Raw genomic sequence first — 18,438 nt, forward strand, 5'->3', positions numbered from 1 at the left:
GACTGTGTCTCGGTCATCCGTTTCTCAAACATCATGCAGTGCGAGAATCAAGCGGAGGCGATCGACTCTTGTGGGGAAAAGTGCGCAAACCTCTGCAGAGTGTACAAACTAATCATGGTTAGCCGTGTCCCCGGTTATGGACAACTTGAGTATCTAGTACCTGGATTATCATGTGAATCTCATCACCATGTTACTTTGATTAATTTTGTTGGGTTAATGATGACACTTAATTGGGATTGAGTTGGAGGTATCTTCTCAATGTTTAACAACCACCATGATAGTTAAACATAATTTATTCCTTTGCAGTAGGGAAAAATTGGCTTTTTGCAAAACTGTAACCATAGAGCTTTCCACCAGCCATATATGCATGTAGTATAGCATTATTATGTTCATTAATCTCTATTGTTACATTGCCAACATATTCCATGTGCTGACCCGTTTTCGGGCTGCAACGTTTCATGTTGCAGACTTTTCAGACGACGAGTAAGGTGCCTTAGGTCGTGGTCTTATACTCAGTGATGCCGTTGGAGTTGGTGGACTCACTTATCGTCGAAGCCTTCCGCTGCTATCGTTTTTAGATGGCCTTAAGCCATATTTATCATACTTATTCTCTTTTAAGATATTCATTGTAATATGTGTGTGATTGCTACTCTGTTATAAATCCTCCATTTGTACTGTGTGTGTCAGCATTACTGATCCAGGGATGACACTGGTGCACAACAGCATAGACTGTTTGAGGTCTGGTCGCTACAATCGAGATGCACCTGCCCGTACTCGTAGCGTGCCTAGGGGTGGCCGGACGGGTGGGAACGAGGCTCTCCAGCGGCGGCAGCGGGCGGGGCTCGTCGGAGATGGCGATTCCGGCGAGGCAGGGCCGGGCCAGTAGCTCCAACGGCACCAGCACGCACCAGAGGACCACCACGGACACGCCGACGAAGTGAGAGGAGCTCTAGCGGCTCTGGAGAGGAAGGGAATCACCGGCGAGCTCAGGGCGGCGGCGGCGGCCAGAGGCCTACCCGGCCGGGCTGCGGCTTCCTACGGTGTTGTGGAGGTGTGATGAGTGTGTGAGTGGAGAGAAATGAGCTCTGGAGGGCTCTATTTATAGGCGAGGCTAAGGCGGGGATCGAGAGCTCGCCGGAGCTCTCTAAAGCGGCGCCCAACGACGAATGGCATCAGTGAGAGGGGGAGAAGGCGCCGGGGATCATGCGGGAATTGTGGGTGGGTAGCGACGAGCACAGGAACGCTGTACGCGATGAGCACAGGGGCACGGGCGCACTATTGCCTTGGCCGAGCCGTGCCCATGCTGGCTGCGGCGAGCTCCGGCGTCGGCAAGCACCAGGGCGGAGTTAAGGAGGTGGAGACGAGGATGGGGGCACGGTTTGGCAAGGTGCGGCAGCCGGGGTAGCGAGCACGCGCTGAACAGAGCGTGCGGCGGTAGCCAGAGCGCGTCGACTAGCACGTTGGCATCGTGCTCACGCGTGGTCATCGCGCGAACTCTCGCATAGAGCCACGGCTTGCCATAAATTCTTGTCTGGCATTTTGTTCTTGATGAGCTGAGCCACTCCATGGGTTCGAGTTGATCACAAGTTCACTGTGGTAGTCGGTTTCTTCCTGGTAAGTTTCCGGTCAGAAACTTGTGGAGTTGACTGTGATCAAACCAGAGAGGGTTTGGGGCTGATTTTTGGTGGTTAGCAGTTTCTTAGGAGGGTAATGATGCTCAAAAAATCAGCCTCGTTGGATCAAGGAAAATGGTACTTGCTATAGGAACTGGCTTTTCTGACCAGAACATAAAAGGTTTTCTGTAGCAAAAACATTCCAAAAAGTGATGCAATATTTTTGCTCAGGGAGGTGCCCTAGGGTTCCAAGAATATTTGGGAATTTTCTCAGATTTTAGTGGGCAAGAAAATGGGGTTTGCTTTGGAGCACATGTTGTTGATTAGGTTTTTAGAGGAGGAAATGATTGTTTTTCATTTAAGAAAAATATTCTTAAGATTATTTTGGGATTAACCAGAGAAGAAATGATGGCTTGGGGAGAGGTGAGCCACTTGGGTGAACATCAAGGTTATGCCCAAGTGTTTATGTCCAACTAAAATGATCCAAAAATCCAAATTCAAATAAAACACAATTCAAAAATGAGAAAAAGAAGAGGGGGCAAACACCAGGTTGTCACATGTCCCCTCTTCGACGAATACTATATACTCCTACCGCAACACCACCCAAAAAGAGACCTCCGTGCTGGGTCAAAGTGAAGGAGGACAACCTCGCGGGCCCATGGATGGAAGCATCGCACGCGAGTGAGTGTCCTATATGACGCGTAGTATTGCCCCCAGCCACCCTCTTCAACGCGTACTATATATGTACTCCTACCGTACGTATAGCAAAAACCAAAAAATGACCATCCTTGTTGGTAAAATTAACCTCTCTCATCGCATGTCATACTGCTGGACAGCGGCCTCACGGGCCCACGCGAGTGAGTGTCCTAGGACCACCCCGTGCATGTGGCCCAAAGATGCATGTCAAACTTTTTCTGTAGCGAACATGCAAACTTTTTTATACATTGATTGATTTCCTAGGGATTTAAATGTGCAAAATCAAATTTGTTCTACATGAGACCTGTGATAGTGCACGAAAACGGATTGCAAAATCATATGTGTACGTGTCCCTGGGTGCATGTTTAGTCCCCATGCAAGAATTTTCTAACATCGAGAATCTTGATTTTAAAATCCAATAAACACAAAACTAAGTTGAAATTCATGAAACTTATCGTGGTGTCATATGGACACCAATAGAATGTGATATTATTATTATTTCAAATTTGAGACAAGTTTTGTTATAATCTTCTTACATACAGGAAATTATAAGTAATTATCAACCAATATCGCAAACAAACTCTTTATTCGAACCGTGTGCATTGGACCAACAAGGTAAGTGCCTTGCTTCGGTTAAGCAATAAAGGGGCAGAATTAATCATCAAAAAAGAAAAATCCATATAATACGTCTTGCGCACGTGTCCCGTGTGTCGTACGAGCATGCATGAGTTGATGAGACGCATGCTAGTAGGCAGACCGGGAGGCCGAGGCATCTGCATATTTGCTACGCACTCACCGTGGGGCGTTCTAGTAGTTGTGTGAAATGACGGTAGGTGTGCCAGCAGTCCGCCGCCCAGGCTCACCGGGAGGTGAGCCAGCCCTTTAACCGCCGCCCACCTTGCTCCGACTACTCCATATTAATGGCGCGCCCGCCTCGCTCCATGAAATGATGGTATAGGAATGCCAGAAGTCCGCCGCGTAGGATCATCGGGAAGCGAGACAACCTTTGACTGTGGCCCGCCTCGCTCCCATGGGTCCGTATTAATAGCGCGCCCGAGCGGCGCACCTCCCATCCTCGCCACACACACAGTCCTCTCTCTCCGCCGGCATCCTCGACGCCGCTCTCACTCCTCAAAGCCGGCACCCTCCATCCTCGCCACACACACAATCCTCTCTCTCCGCCCGCATCCTTGACACCGCTCTCAGTCCTCAAAGCCATTAGTGTATGAGGATTTCGCAGAAGCGCCCCATCGGAGGGAGTGGTGACGCCGGGGTTGCTGAACCACCGGAGGATGGCGTGAATATGGAGACAAAGTTTTCCGTCGCCACGGACGAGGTGGAGAATGAGGCTTCCAGTAAGCGGAGGCGGGTCGAGAAAGAACCGCAAGCGACTCTAGCTGGCCTAGACTTCATCAGTAGCCCTTTCCCGGCGGTGGCGCCCCCTATGGCTCTCCACCACTCTCGACCTCCTAGACGCCCACGAGCTCTGCCATGGCTATTGCAACAGCTTGGATGCATTCTCCCAGATCCTCGGTAGTCACCATGGCCCAATCAGAGGCCTTATCATGGGCAAGTTCTGTTCCAATGGCAAGGACCGAGCCAAGCTTGATGAGTGGTTCCGATCCCCCGCCCTAGATCAGCTTGAGGAGCTCAGTTTTAATGATGGGCATATGCGCTCGCTGCCAACGTCCGCACTCCGCTTTGCACCCACACTGCACCTCGCCAAGTTCATGAACTGCCATCCCCCCTTAATGATGCGCCCGCTCTTTGTCTACCACGACTGAAGCACCTCGAGCTCGTCGCCGTCTCCATCCCAAAGGATGACATGGAGCGCCTGCTCCGCGGCTCAACTGCACTCGAATTCCTTCGTCCTCAGGCGATGAATTGGTCGAGTAGCTTCCACATCACCTCCAGGACTCTCCAGACTATTTATGTGTGTTGCTGGTGCTACAACGAGAGATCACAAATGGTGGACCACAATATGGTCATTGAGGACACACCTTCACTTGAGAGATTACTTGTAGTTGATCAACAAGGTCCAACAAGAATCAATGTCATTTCTGCGCCGAAATTGACAGTGGTGGGCTACTCGTCTATCAAATACTACTACTTTCAGGTATAACAAATCGCCTTCTACCTCTCCTTCTTGATATCAACATTATTTCTAGTATTGAAGATGTATGTTCGTCTGTCATCCAGCAAAGCTTCACCCGGATTCTGCGCACAGTGAAGGTCTTGACACTAGAATCTGTCGGCCCCAACCTGGACCAAGTTGTCAGTTTCCTGAGATGCTTTTTGTGCCTGAAGAAGATGTATATTGAGGTGATGTTCCTTTCATCTTTAATGTTAAACATAATGGAGTTCAACTTTTTGCACCTTTTCCCAAGTTTACAATGATAATGTACTACGATTTCTGAAGGAATTTTGGAGGATTTCAGGACATACACCCCCACCCCATATTGGTTGCTTGATTCATATGGTTACAATCCATAAGCATTTCTCCTTTGTATTCATCTGTCCTAGTTTTCTCATGGAATTTTTCATCCAATCAAACCTCTTGTGAAGAAGGCTACATTTTTTTAGATTCTAGTCAAATGCCCATGTTAATCATGTCAGATCAAAGATGGCAGGTTGGTGCATTATACAAATCCTACAGACCAAATAGGCGTGTAGTAGTTTTCAAAACTGCATGTAGGCAATAACACATTCTCTTCTTTTGCAGATAATAATAGGCCCAAAGGTGGATAATGTTTATAACGACAATCACATCGAATACCTGCATCCGCATCTCTCAAATATTACTTTCAACTCCTACTGAGGGACCTTACCGGAGATTACATTCGCCAGGTTCTTTCTTGCTAGAGCAAGGGTGCTGAATGTACTGTGGTTGAATACAAATTTAATTAGGAAAGATGAATGGTTTGTTGATCAGAGCCGGCAGCTACTGCAAAATGGAAGAGGCTCCAAAAAAGCTAAACTTCATATTGGAAGAGCATATGACAGAGTAATTGGAAGTCATTGTGTCTAACCCATACATGACTTGTCAGCGGCTGGTCCCTTTGCAGAAATGATGAGGTTTGGAAAGGGGCCTTATTATTTTAGTTTTTAGGTTGAACCTCTCTTATACCCATGTTCAGCTGATCAGCACGGGCGTTTGCAGCTGAATGAGCTGAATTTCATTTCTAATATCAGTTTGAACCTTGTAATCTTGGAATTTGAGACATGTAACTCTGGAATTTGAACCTTGTAACATTTGGGATTTTGTGCTATAGTCGTTGAAATGGCATCGTATGAGACTCGTAAATTGGTAGTACTATTTTCACCTTAATATGCAATAGTCGTAGATTTTATTAACCATTCATGACCAGGGATCCAGCCGGAAGCAAAGCATCGTCGCAACAAGATGTAGATGACTAGATGCTCATTTCTCCTAGTTTAATATGCATGTAATTGCTTACTTTGGTGTGTGGAAATGTTATGTGTGTAGTCACTTATGTAATCGTATGCTTAATTTGGTCATCCAATGTTGTTCTTATAAGTATATATGTTGATGTTCTGTAGACAGAGCATATCACATCACACACGGACCACACTAGGGAACCCGTTAGTCATGAATTCATCAATCGCAGACGGTTGTATACGAGCAACCGTTTGCCCACAACACACACGCCTTATTCCATCACAAACAACTTGGATGGATCAACTGTATGTCACGTATCGCACACACAACTTTAATCTGATTCGTGCTTGATGTCTCCATCATCGCTCGCACAGTTCGTCTTATTTGCCACGTATCATTGTGCTGGCCTCTACTCGCATCCCTCGGTCCAGGGTGCTCGCCGTTAGGCGCCACGGCGCGCTCTACTCGTGTCCATCGGCACGCTCTGCTCGCGTACCTCCACGCGCTCGGCTTGTGGACAACTTTTCCTTACATGTTCAACTGCTACATGCATATATATGATTGCTCGCCGTTGAGGCGACCGCAGAGCGCTCTGCTCGTGTTACTCCGTGCGCGCTCTGCCAGTGGTTGGGCCTGTGCATGATCATGTCAGGGGGCCCATATGCATGCGGTTGCACCATGCACGTCGCCACACGATGCAGTTACGTGCGGCACGATGGAGTTATGTGCTGCAAATTAGAACTGCCATCCAGGTGTGCTGATATTCCAGGCCGTCTGGCTTCCCCTTTAATTCCCGCGACCATTATAACCTTAGTCTTTTCAACCTTTCGATCGCGCCCGACAACACAACAAGGACACCCACGACGACACATAGAGAGGGGATGTCTAGCGGCGCTCCGATGGAGTTCGGCAAGCATAAAGTGGAGACCCACGCGTGGGAGACGGATCTCTCGGTGGTGTACACCATCAACCCGGCCGTGGTGGACGACTACATCAACACCGTTGAGCAGTTGCTTGCTCGAGACAAGTACAAGGTGGTCGGCATCGACCTCCAGTACATCGGCAGTTGTCCCAACATAGATCAGAAGGTTGTTGTCGCCCAGTTGTGTGTCCTCATCTACCACTACTACATGGCCATAGATCCTTGTGACTGTTTCACTAGGTTTGTCAACAGCACCGAGTACAATTTTGCTACGGTGGAAACCACCGACGATGTAAAAGCACTCAGGGTTACGGGCTTGGCCTGCAAGAACCTTGTCAAAATCTGTGAGCACTACAGGGTCTGGGGCAGCATGAAGAAGGACTCCCTGGTTGAACTCCCCTCGGCCATCATTGACCCATACAACGAAAAGATGAAGGAGGATGCCAACAGAACACGTCACGTATCCCGCCACGGGGCCTGGATGCGGCTTCTGCATGAACCTCACCTCAGGTTCGCGGCCAAGAGCGTGTACACATGCTACAGATGCACAGACGGATCGTTGACATGAGGATGTGCCTTGTTACCGAAATCGACGAGGCCGGATCAAACCAGAAGCAGAGCAGTAGCGGCAAGCGTCACCAGAAGTAGATGATGATCAAAGGGTCGTTTATCCTAGTTAATTATGCATGTAATATACAGTTGACTTTGGTGTGTGGAAATGTCATGTGTGTAGTAGCCACCTATTGTAATTATGCATGTAATAGTTTACTTTGGTGTGTGCAAACGTCATGTGTGTAGTACCCACCTATGTAATTGGATGTTTAATTTGGTTATGCAACCATGTCCTTATAAGTGTGTGTGTGTGTGTGTGTGTGTGTGTGTCTATATATATGTGTTGTTGGTCTGTATGCAATCCCAACACACAACACACATGTCTTATTAGCAGCAATCTTCTGTGTTATTATCGGTCTTCGCACACATTTCTGATTACAGGCCTGTTTGCCGCGAATCACACACATCTTGTTATATTGAACCGATTTTGTTATCTTGGCTCAATGCAAATAGTTCAACTGAGTGAATTGTTTGCCCTCTATCGCACACACCTTGATCTGGCTGACCATTTCTTTTGTTCCGCCTAATCACAAACAGTTCATCCGAGTGAACCATGTGCCGTATATCACACACACCTTCATCTGGCTGCCCGTTTCTGTTCTTCTGCCTCGTCACAAACAGTTCATTGAACAGAACCGTATGCAACTAAAATCTGAAGCGTGTTTGATGCATCCGCCATCGCAAATGTTTTGCATCATTTTTGACGGTTTTTTACATCACCGTTTGTGATTATTGCTTCACACACAGTTTCGTCGAAGGGTGTCTGATCGTAGTGTCGCATTAGCAGCATCCTGCAGTAGTGAATGCCACATGATTATACTTGAACGGCTCAAATAAACAGTAAGTTGTCTCGTTTTCCCTTCCGTCTTGGTCACAGAGTAGGATACTCCCTCCGTTTTTATTTACTCTGCATATCAGGTTTGAGTGAACTCAAACTTCATAAAATTCTACCAAATTTATAGAAAAAATATGAACATTTACAATAGCAAATCTATATGATGTGAAAGTATATTCAATAATGATGTATTGATCCGTTATTGTATATGTTATTATTTCTGTCTATAAACTTTGTCAAAGTTTACAAAGTTTGACTTTGAGCAAAGCTAAAACGCAGAGTAAATAAAAACAGAGGGAGTAGGCAGGGACTAGTATAGTTATTATGCTGAAACATGGTAAGTTGCACTACAAAAAAAGACACATCCATGACATTTTGGGCTGAACGAAAAAAAATTCTGTCATGCTTACGACACTTCTATGACGATAATTGTGACAAAACCCGGTATCATCATAGATTTGGTGGGCTCCTACTTCTATGACAAAATATCATGACAGAAAATGGGCTTTTCGTCCTGGGCGGACCGGAGACGCGGCTGCATGACATTCTTTGGACCGTCCATGACGGAGAAACCCGTGGTAGAAGCGAGGGCGAGGAAAATATCGGGGGAGTTCCCAGTTACGGTGGGTGGTCGGGGGCCGAGCGATGCGTTTCTCTCGTACGTACGTGCGTGTGTGCGAGGCGTTGCACTCTAACTGAACCCGAGCGAGGCGTTGGGCTCTAACTGAACCCAAGCAATTACACTGCAGGCTACGCGTTACTGAACCCGAGCGATCGATCGATGGCTGTTAACTGAACCCGATCGAGCGATTCCTTCGCTACTGCTGCTAACTAAAGCCGATCGATGCTGCCTCTAGATGAACAGTGAGCGTTGTTGGGGGGTTTGGATGAACAGTTCCCGGTGGGGGTTGGATGAACAGGAACCCGTGGTAGTAGAGGCCGTTGCCGCTGGATGAACAGTACCCCGATCGATCGAGCCGGTGGATGAACAGGACCCCGTGGAGGGCTGGATGAACAGGACCCCGTGGAGGGCTGGATGAACAGTAACTGGTGGAGGGCTGGATGAATAGTAGCCCGTAGATGGGTGGTTGAACAGGACCCAGTGGAGAGGCCTGGTTGAACAGTAGCCAGTGGAGGAGCGGTGGAGGCTGGATGAACAGGAGCCCGTGGATGAACAGTCGCAGGTGGAGGCTGGAGGAGGTCGATGGTGGATGAACAGTAGCCCGTGGAGGCTGGAGGAGGTCAACGGTGGAGATGAACAGTATCCCGTGGAGTCCCGTTTTGCGGTATGGCACACCCCTCCCGATGAAAAGGATCCCCGTTTCGACCGTAGCGCTCCAACACAAGTTCGTTTCCTCCGTTTTGCGGTACGCCACAGCCCTCCCGGTCAACAGGACCCCGTTTCGACCATAGGAGGTCCAACATAAGTCTGTTTCCTCCGTTTTGCGGTACGCCACACCCCTCCCGATGAACAGGATGCCGTTTCGACTGTGGCTAGTCGAACACAAGGCCGTTTCCTCCGTTCTGCAGTACGCCAGGCCTCGTTTCCATCGGCAGTTCCGTCCAAGCCGGTTGGCTCCCGATAAACAGCACGCGTTCCGTTGCCTCCCGATGAACACGACACATTCCGTTGCCTCCCCATGAATAGGACGATGACGCAGTTTCTCCGTTCTGACCCAGCCACAGCCATGTACACGAGCCCTGGCCGTACGTATGCGTCAGTAGGCGTTCGAGACCCCGCCCGTATGTACATATGTGGCCGTATTTACTTTCTTGCACCCTAGCCGCTGTACGTACGTGTACATGCTACGTGCGCACCTCTACTACCACACGTGCATGCCTCTACTACCACACGTGCGCGCGCCTCTACATCGACTAGTATGTACGTACACGTTCGCGACCAGAATGACAACGCTACGAACGCTTCGACCGGGTGGGTGCCGACTGTCAGGCAGTTCCTTGCGTGCGAAGATGTAGGTGCTGGGTCCCAGCAGTCAGGGGGCGAATCATTTTTTTCCCGTAATATGGACGCACTTCCTTGCGTGCGAAGATGTAGCTGGTGGGTCCCAGCAGTCAGGGGGGATTTTTTTTTGCGAAATACGGTGGCCCGTCCGGTGGGTCCCTGCTGTCAGGTGGAGGAATCATTATTTTCCGTGAAATAAGGAGGCACTTCCTTGCTGCGGCCGTGGACCCAGCTGCCAGCCTCTCCACGTACAGTACTCTTCTGATGGAAGTCGTTCCTTGACCACGTTGACCAGGCCGCGGCGAGATCACCTGGGCAGTGGACGACAGCGAGGCCTACGAAGGGGACGACACGGAGCCGGGGAAGACGCGACAGTGGCTGCCCACGCGGAGAGGAGTACGAGGGTTCACTGGTTCGGCTGTGGTGTGAGGCTGCCGTCGCCGCAGGGCCTGGCCAGCGGTGGGAGTAGTAGGGGCCGTGAGGCCTCCGTGGCATCACAACTGGCCACGGGAAGCAGGAGCACGCGGCATGACCGGCGCTGGTTTGGGCGGCTGGAGCAACAAGACCAGAGGTTGAAGAAGCACTACCACCGTTGGATGGACATCGTATGGTCACTGGAGCTAGAATTTTTCATACTGACTAAGTTGACAAAGCCCTCCATCCCCGTCAACTTAGTTGGCCCACAAGTCCGCCTCCCACTATGGTGGGTCCCATCTAGTAGGGGGTATTCATTTTTTGTGCGTAATAATGAGGCACTTCCTTGCGTGCGAAGATATAGCTGGTGGGTCCGACCTGTCAGCGGGGGAACATTTTTTTCGCGAAATGCAGAGGCCCTTCCGGTGGGTCCCAGCTGTCAGGTGGAGGAATCATTATTTTGCGCGCAGTAAGGAGGCATTTCCTTGTGTGCGGCCGTGGACCCAGCTGTCACCCTCTCCACGCACAGTGTACTTCCGATGGATGTCGTTCATTGACCATGTTGACTATTCCGCGCCGAGCGCATCCAAGGTGGTGGACGACAGCGAGGCCCCGGACAGCAACGAGCCAGAGATGGGAAGACGCGGGAGTAGAGTCGTAGATGGAGAGGTGTACGAGGGTTTACTGGTTCTGGTGCGGTGTGGTTCGGCAGTTGGTGGAGAAGTACAGGAGGTGTGGAGGGGTGGAGGGATGGCCTGGCCAACGGTTGGGTAGCGCTTCACAGCGAAGCGTGCTAAGCAAAGCTGGTAGCAGCAGGAGGTAGGAGCAGGTGGTCCCAGCGGCCCTGGAGGAAGAAGACAAGAGATTGAAGATGGATGCCGGTCGTTGGATGTAAATCCAATGGCTAACGATGTCATAATCATTTGTTGACTAAGTTGACAACGACTTGCGTTGGCTTCGACCTATTGGCCCACATTTCAGCCTCCAAAAATGTGGCACGTATTAACCCATTTTTTAAGAATTTATAGTGAATTTGATCTTTTTTTAGAATTACAGTCCATTTGCTGGGCTGGGTGAACAAATAATGTAGCGTCCATGTGGCCCATTTATTTTTCTCCTAAAAAATTACAGGCCATTTGCACTTTCTCGAAATACACGATTTTGCTGGGCTGATTCTAATTATAATGTTGGGTTCGGCGCAGCAATGTTATCAAAAAATAAACAGGGGCTGAGCATTTTGTCATAAATATATTTAAATAATAAGTGATTTATTATTACATTGGTCCTTAAATCTTACCAAGCTTTTGTACACAATCACCAGGATTTTCGTTGCCCAAAAAATCCAGTATTTTATTGTTAAGAAATTATTTTGATAAGTTAATAAGATGTGGGATATTGTTTTCTTACATATGTAAGTATCTGTTAAATATATGGTCACAATAACAATAATATATAATAACATATAAAATAATTTAAATATATATAATATAGTTAGAAGGGAAACAAAAGTTGGACCAGGTGTTCCTATTCTCATACAGAAAAATGGAACAGACCTCTGAGTTTTCTTAAAAAAAACATAAATTGGGCTGCCGATGTTTCAGGAAAAATATAACCTCGGATGGGAGGTCCATAGGTCGGTCGATACATGACGGCCCTCAAAAAATACAAACCGGCATGTCGTGGGCTGCGCATGTTAAAAAACAAAGCCTAGACGGGGCAGCCCAAAACCCAGCGGATACTTACTGCCCCAGTGATAATAAATGATACTAACCGTCAGCTCCACAGCTTCGTTGTGAATTTATCTCCTACGTTGAAGCACCTAAAAAAATGTAACTATGTTGACAAACCCGTGGGCCCCAACATTAGTATAGCATTAGGAGGAATTTTTTTCGATGAGGCACTTGCTTGCGTACGGCCATAGACCTGGTGGGTCCCGACTGTCCGCCTCTCCACATACAGTCCTCTCCAGATTCCTCTCATTTGTTCAGCATGTTCACAACGGCAGACAGCGGCGCCGCAGCGAGCACACAAAGGCGCAGGAGGTGATCAGACCACCCAAGGCAGTGCCTTATTTGTAACGAAAGTACTGAACTAGCCCAGTGGCCAAGTGACACTACCCGACAGTTGTTCCACCCGGGTTCGATTCCACCTGATGCAGGGAAAATATCTCCAAATTTTTTGCCTCCGCCATTATTGACATGTGGGTCCCCATAGTCATCTACGCACACCACGTCCAACACCTGCCAAAACTTCGTCCCTCGTTTTCTCTGTTTTTCGCACACTCGACATTGTGTGGGCATTTTGAAAATAGCATATCTTTTTGACTATGCATCATATAAAGATGTGCTATGCATGAATGTTGATCAACATGATGTTAACTGGCTGGTAGTTCCATTTTCGACCATGAATAAAACTTCCAACCTGATGTTAACCCTGTTTGAAAAGGCCATGTTAATATAAATGCTCTGCCTCTGAAAGTTGCAGTTTCTTATATGAAACTGAACTTGCAGTTTCTTATCTGAAACTTAAACTTGCAGTTTCTTCTCTGAGAATCACATTGTCTGCACTTTTATACTCCTATGAAAATACATTTTTTTAAGTGCTAAAAATAGATCTCTAGAATTCATAAAATACTTCATATGCTCAATACTGCAAATCTGAAATTCAAAAGGCATTCATATCAGAAAGTACTCTCAAAATACACAACACAAAACACAATTCACAACCTGCAAATACTGACAACCCTAAGCTCCTCCTGACAATTCACAACTTGCCTGACTATTGTGCTAGGGGGCAGTCCCCTCCTGTTCCTCGGCGGCAGACAGCCGCTTCGTGAGACGATGTGAACGGCGAGGGAGAGGATGGCGGGGAAGCGTCATCGAGGCAACTGCTTTCCTCCTCTTGCAGCTGGGTTCGGTCGACGAAGACTCCACCGGCTCGCTCTGGCATGACACCCTCACAAACGACACCCTGTAGATGCTCGATCCTTCAATCTCTGGTGGATGCTCCATCTGGGATCGATAGTTCCACCACCGCTCCCTCACGATCGGATTCGGTGAATCTGTTTGCTCCATGGCCCACAGGAGCAGCTAAATGTACTCCCACGCGACTCCCTTCAGGAGTGTCGCCATCTTTTCGCTTTGTTGCAGATATTTGGCCATGGATGTCGCCGTCGCCGCTAGTTGGTCCTTGTAGCCAAACCAAGACTGTATCTCCAACATCCTAGCTAGCTTCACAGGGTCGCCGTCTACGATTTTGAGGACGGTGAGGGCCATGTGGCAATGTATGCGAAAGAGCGAGACGATGGAGATGAGGGTAGCGATGTACTCCTCGGCGGCAGTCACACCGCAATCCTTCGAGTTCATCGAGTATCTCCTCTGGGAGATGGAGCAGATAGATTCAACCGAGGCGAAAGTCAGGCGGAGGTGGTGGGCATACAGGTCGAAGGTCGAGCACCGAGAGGATAATGAATCGATCGAGTACGGTCTGCCGTTCGAGAGGGTGCAGAGCCAGCCGGAGCCACAGGAGTATTCGTTCTCCCACCACAAGAGGAGGCCGGATGGCGCGACGTCGCTTCCCCGCCGTTCTCCACGGTTCCCTCGACGCACGCCTTGTTTCAACGGCGTCGGTAGGGTTTAGGGTAAGCTTCGCACTAACCTAATCTTCCATCTGCTCATGCTTACAAGTAGTGTGAGAGCTAATAAAAATCATGCTTACAATCAGTCTCCGAGTACTACACCAATCACCCTAAAATAGCTCTAGACCTTTGGGTCAAAGTTGTGACACTATGTACAAATAAAGAAAAATAGATTGGTGCTTCTTTCAGAAAATAGTAGGGTTGGTGTCGGTAATTTTTACTTGGACCTCGCACTCTGCATATATGCATGTTCCATCCGTACATTTGTGCAGTTCCACCAAAATGCAGATGAATAACCCTGTTTGCACAGATAATGAAAAGGCGTGATTACATTATAGTGGCACTAGTTGATGAAACATACACTAATAAATAGGAGAAAATATTGCGATAGTATCATAGTATGCCATGCTGCGAGGGCGAGATGGGCCCTGCGACGCCTCATACTGGAAATCGACCCAAGTCTCCCTGACACACCTTCTGCCAGGGATGAACATCAGTGTACTGCGGTAGTACAAGGAGGGGGCCTTGAGACATTCCAATCTCTATTTTTGTGCAGATCAACTAAAATTAAGCACCCAATTTGCAGAAACGCTTAAACATTAACAACGGGACTAGTTGATGAAACATGTACTAACAAAGAGAAGCACTTTCTTTATCTACATTGGAAATGAAATGATAGAGAGGACAGTCGCTCTATTTTAACTGTATTATTACTTCATTTTTTAAGTGGCACTAGGGTCGAGCAGGTGGCAAACGAGGTGTACCGTGCGTCGCAAGGGTGGAGGCCGGGGGTGCTTAGACTAGGATGCTAAAGCTAGCTCTTTCAGTCCCTATCTCCCCCTCTGATGTTTCTGTGGTAGCATTTGGTTTGTAATCCAAACTTGGTCGAGCTGGTGCTGCGTCCCCCTACCTGCCTAGCTTATGTAGCGAACTTGTCTCCTACTAGTACTCAATACGTTCTAGTAGTAGTTGCATAACTGCCCGTTTACACTGAGATGTTGTCGGATAATGGTTCTCTATGGTTGGATTTCTTTAATGAAATCGGAGGAAACCCCCTCATTCGATATTAAAAAAAAATCAGTGCCACTAGCGGTGCCAAAACATTGCCTAAAATTAATAGTGCCACTAGATTAAGGTGCAAAATAATAACATTACTGCTTTATCATGGCAGTGCCAAAACAGTATCACAAGAGCAGACTCAACATGCAGGATCTTTGGCTAATGGTCAGACCAAAAAGGAACATACCTCGTGATGGGAACCATGTCTGTAGTCAACGCCATCGTAGAAGGGATGACACCAGTCACCAACATGGATGATTCAATTCATGGGACCTTATGGTGCAGTTCACCTAAAATGAAGGAATATCCCATGAGCTAGCAGCTTCTTCTTCATTTTTTTAAGAAAAGGGATCCAGCCCCGGTTCCATTTCCATCGAAAACAAAACCCACAGAGCTTCTTCTTCATTAGTTGCAATAAAATTGAGCAACATCAAGGTTGGTTGTGAAGCTCCTGGAATGTATCAACTACAATTTGGATATCATTTGTCCAATTTAACTAAGATCAAGCGTGAGATGTATGTCGCTGTTCGCACAAAAAAGGTGGAAAGGAGGGTGACAAACAAGTGATGAAACATACATGAAATGAAAAGAAGCATGTTCCTTATCTGAATGGCAATCCTACAAGGACAGTAGCAATTTCTAAAGCAGCAGCATTGCTAGATATTTGTCTTGACGTAGGGTCCAAGTCCTCTGGATCACGTTCGTTCCGAAAATCACGTTCCCGAAGGTTTCATTCCGTTTGGACTCCGTCTGATATTCTTTTTTTGCGAAACTCTGAAATAGGCAAAAAACAGCAATTCTGGGCTGGGCCTCCGGGTAATAGGTTAGTCCCAAAAATAATATTAAACTGTATAACAAAGCCGATTAATCATCCAAAACATAATATAATATAGCATGAAGTAATCAAAAATTATAGATACGTTGGAGACGTATCAGACGCCGGGGTTTCGCGGCTGGTGGAGAGGTAGTTTTGGCGCCCACGGAGTACGAATGGGGAACCGGACGGGGGGCGGGGGTGGAGGGCGGGGGGAGCTAAGGGAGATCCATGTTTCGGCCTGGGACGCGCTTGTTTTTGGCTTTTTGAACAGATGGGACGCGCTTGTTTGAAATTTGGGGAAAGTACAAATTTTACCCCCCTCTTAAATTTCGGACCTATTGCGGGTCGGGGGTAGGATGGTAATCCCAGGTGTCCCAAATAGTGGGCGGGAGCGATTTCGGCCACACGCATGTGTGCTTAGGCGGCCAATGTGTATGAATGTTTTTCGGAGGCGGTTGCATGGCGTCTAGATGAAGCTACAAACCTACCCCGGTTTAGACCTTTGGACGTCGGGCCAGTAGGTTTCATGGGTCGGAGTTATAAAAGTAATTTCCTTCTACTACCAAACATTGGTCTCACGCGGTTTCAGGCGAGTAGAGGCTCTTTTGGCGCTTCATTCGAAATTTTGAAACAGAAGCATGCACGTTTAGAGTACTCTTGAACTTTGAGGATTGACCTAAATAGACAACATTAAATTTGACCTTGTATGTTTGAAAACCTCATTAAATTATCCGCTTCTTTTTGAAATTTTGACACTTGAAAATCCTATAACTACAACTATTTTGGAATGGAGGAGCTAAATTTGAATCTATTTTGTACAGGACTATATATGCTATTATGTACAAAATCAGAGCAAAGATTGGTGCCCCCATAATTTAGGTATGATTTACAAATGCCATGATATCGAATTTAAATAATTGAATGGACTTCATGTTGAACTCGAATTTAATTTAAACCACCTTAAGTTGAATTCAAATGTATGCTAGTTCATAGCTAGCTATTTTATAATGTTCATTGTGTAACTTTCATATGTATAATGTGCTTTACACACACAACATGAACTATACTCACGTTTATATTCGATTGTTAAAGCGATGCATTGTCAGGAGTTCAAAATACTAACTATGTGGATCAATTATGTCGAATAATAACATAGACATGCTCAAACTCTATAGAATCTAGATGTCTGATGGATCAATGACCGTTCCTTACGTGAATTGCAAATATCATCATCCCATCCTAATATTTGGATACAATTTATATCTTTAATCAATGTGTACATCAGTATTTTATGTGTAGTTTCACTCTACATCGGTGGTCTCTCACACATGCTTGCAATCTCTCTCCCGAGGTGTCTTTCTCATAGACATGCTCTCGATATAACCCTCCCTCCCACTCGTAACTATTTACGACTGTTTTCACTAACCTTTATCACAAGCACTCTTCCTCTCACAAGCATACACACGCACAATCCCCATCGACCCTTTCTATGTACATAGACCTGCCTACATGTCTCCTGTACGCACATTATCTTTAGGTCTGTGTCTCACGCATTGTCTCACACCTCTCTTCCTAATCGACGAGTATGATTCTAGCAGAGCATTCTGTAGGATGCCCCTTAAAGTTAGGTTGGATGAATAGTAATATCAGAGATAAGGGGTTACCTTAGTCCGAGAACCCAGGGTTACAAATCCTAGCCGGCTTTGTCAGTGGACACAGAGTCCTTCACAGTTCTGCTATCATTGTCTTGTACGACAAGTCATCCATGGGTCTCCCTAAATGCGTCACGGGCTGACCAATGTGGCGCAGGACGGAACCAAACCAAGGGCCTCACCTCAACCCACCAGACCTCATGCGGTGACACACCCTCTGCCCCCAGGTCTCGTTATCTTCTCACACCCACACATACCAACACAGACACCACACAAAAAAATATCCTCGTGCCTCTATCCCCTCCCCCCTTGCATATACACACTCAAGGGAATCTCTCTCTCTCTCTAGACCTCTCCCATGCCCCCTCCCCCCGCTGGCCCCTCAACCCATGCCTCTCTCGAATACGTAATACACACACATACCTCTCTAGGCCCTGCCAAATACATCAACTACACATTCACACATGTTACATCACGTACCCCATTGATTGAAAAAGCCCTCTCTTCATGTTTATTTCGCATACAACATTCCTTTTGAATAAAGTGTGGTAAAAAAATTATTTTAGAATGTCTACATATATACAACATTACAAACTTATATGGAAGAGTATGAATGTTAATTTCCATTGCATGGTGCCCACAATGATATTTATTCCGCACTATGAATTTTTATATTTTTATACAATATATAAAGGTAGTCATAATAAAGAGAAACGAAGAGCATCTATCTCCCCATCGCATACACCCCCTCTACACCCCTTTCACGTACGCACATAAACTATCTCCAGGTCCTCTAAAAGTAAGCCCCCAGCACATTC

The sequence above is a fragment of the Triticum aestivum genome, chromosome 2D (genome assembly GCF_018294505.1).
Source record: "Triticum aestivum cultivar Chinese Spring chromosome 2D, IWGSC CS RefSeq v2.1, whole genome shotgun sequence".
Classification (NCBI taxonomy): Eukaryota; Viridiplantae; Streptophyta; class Magnoliopsida; order Poales; family Poaceae; genus Triticum; species Triticum aestivum.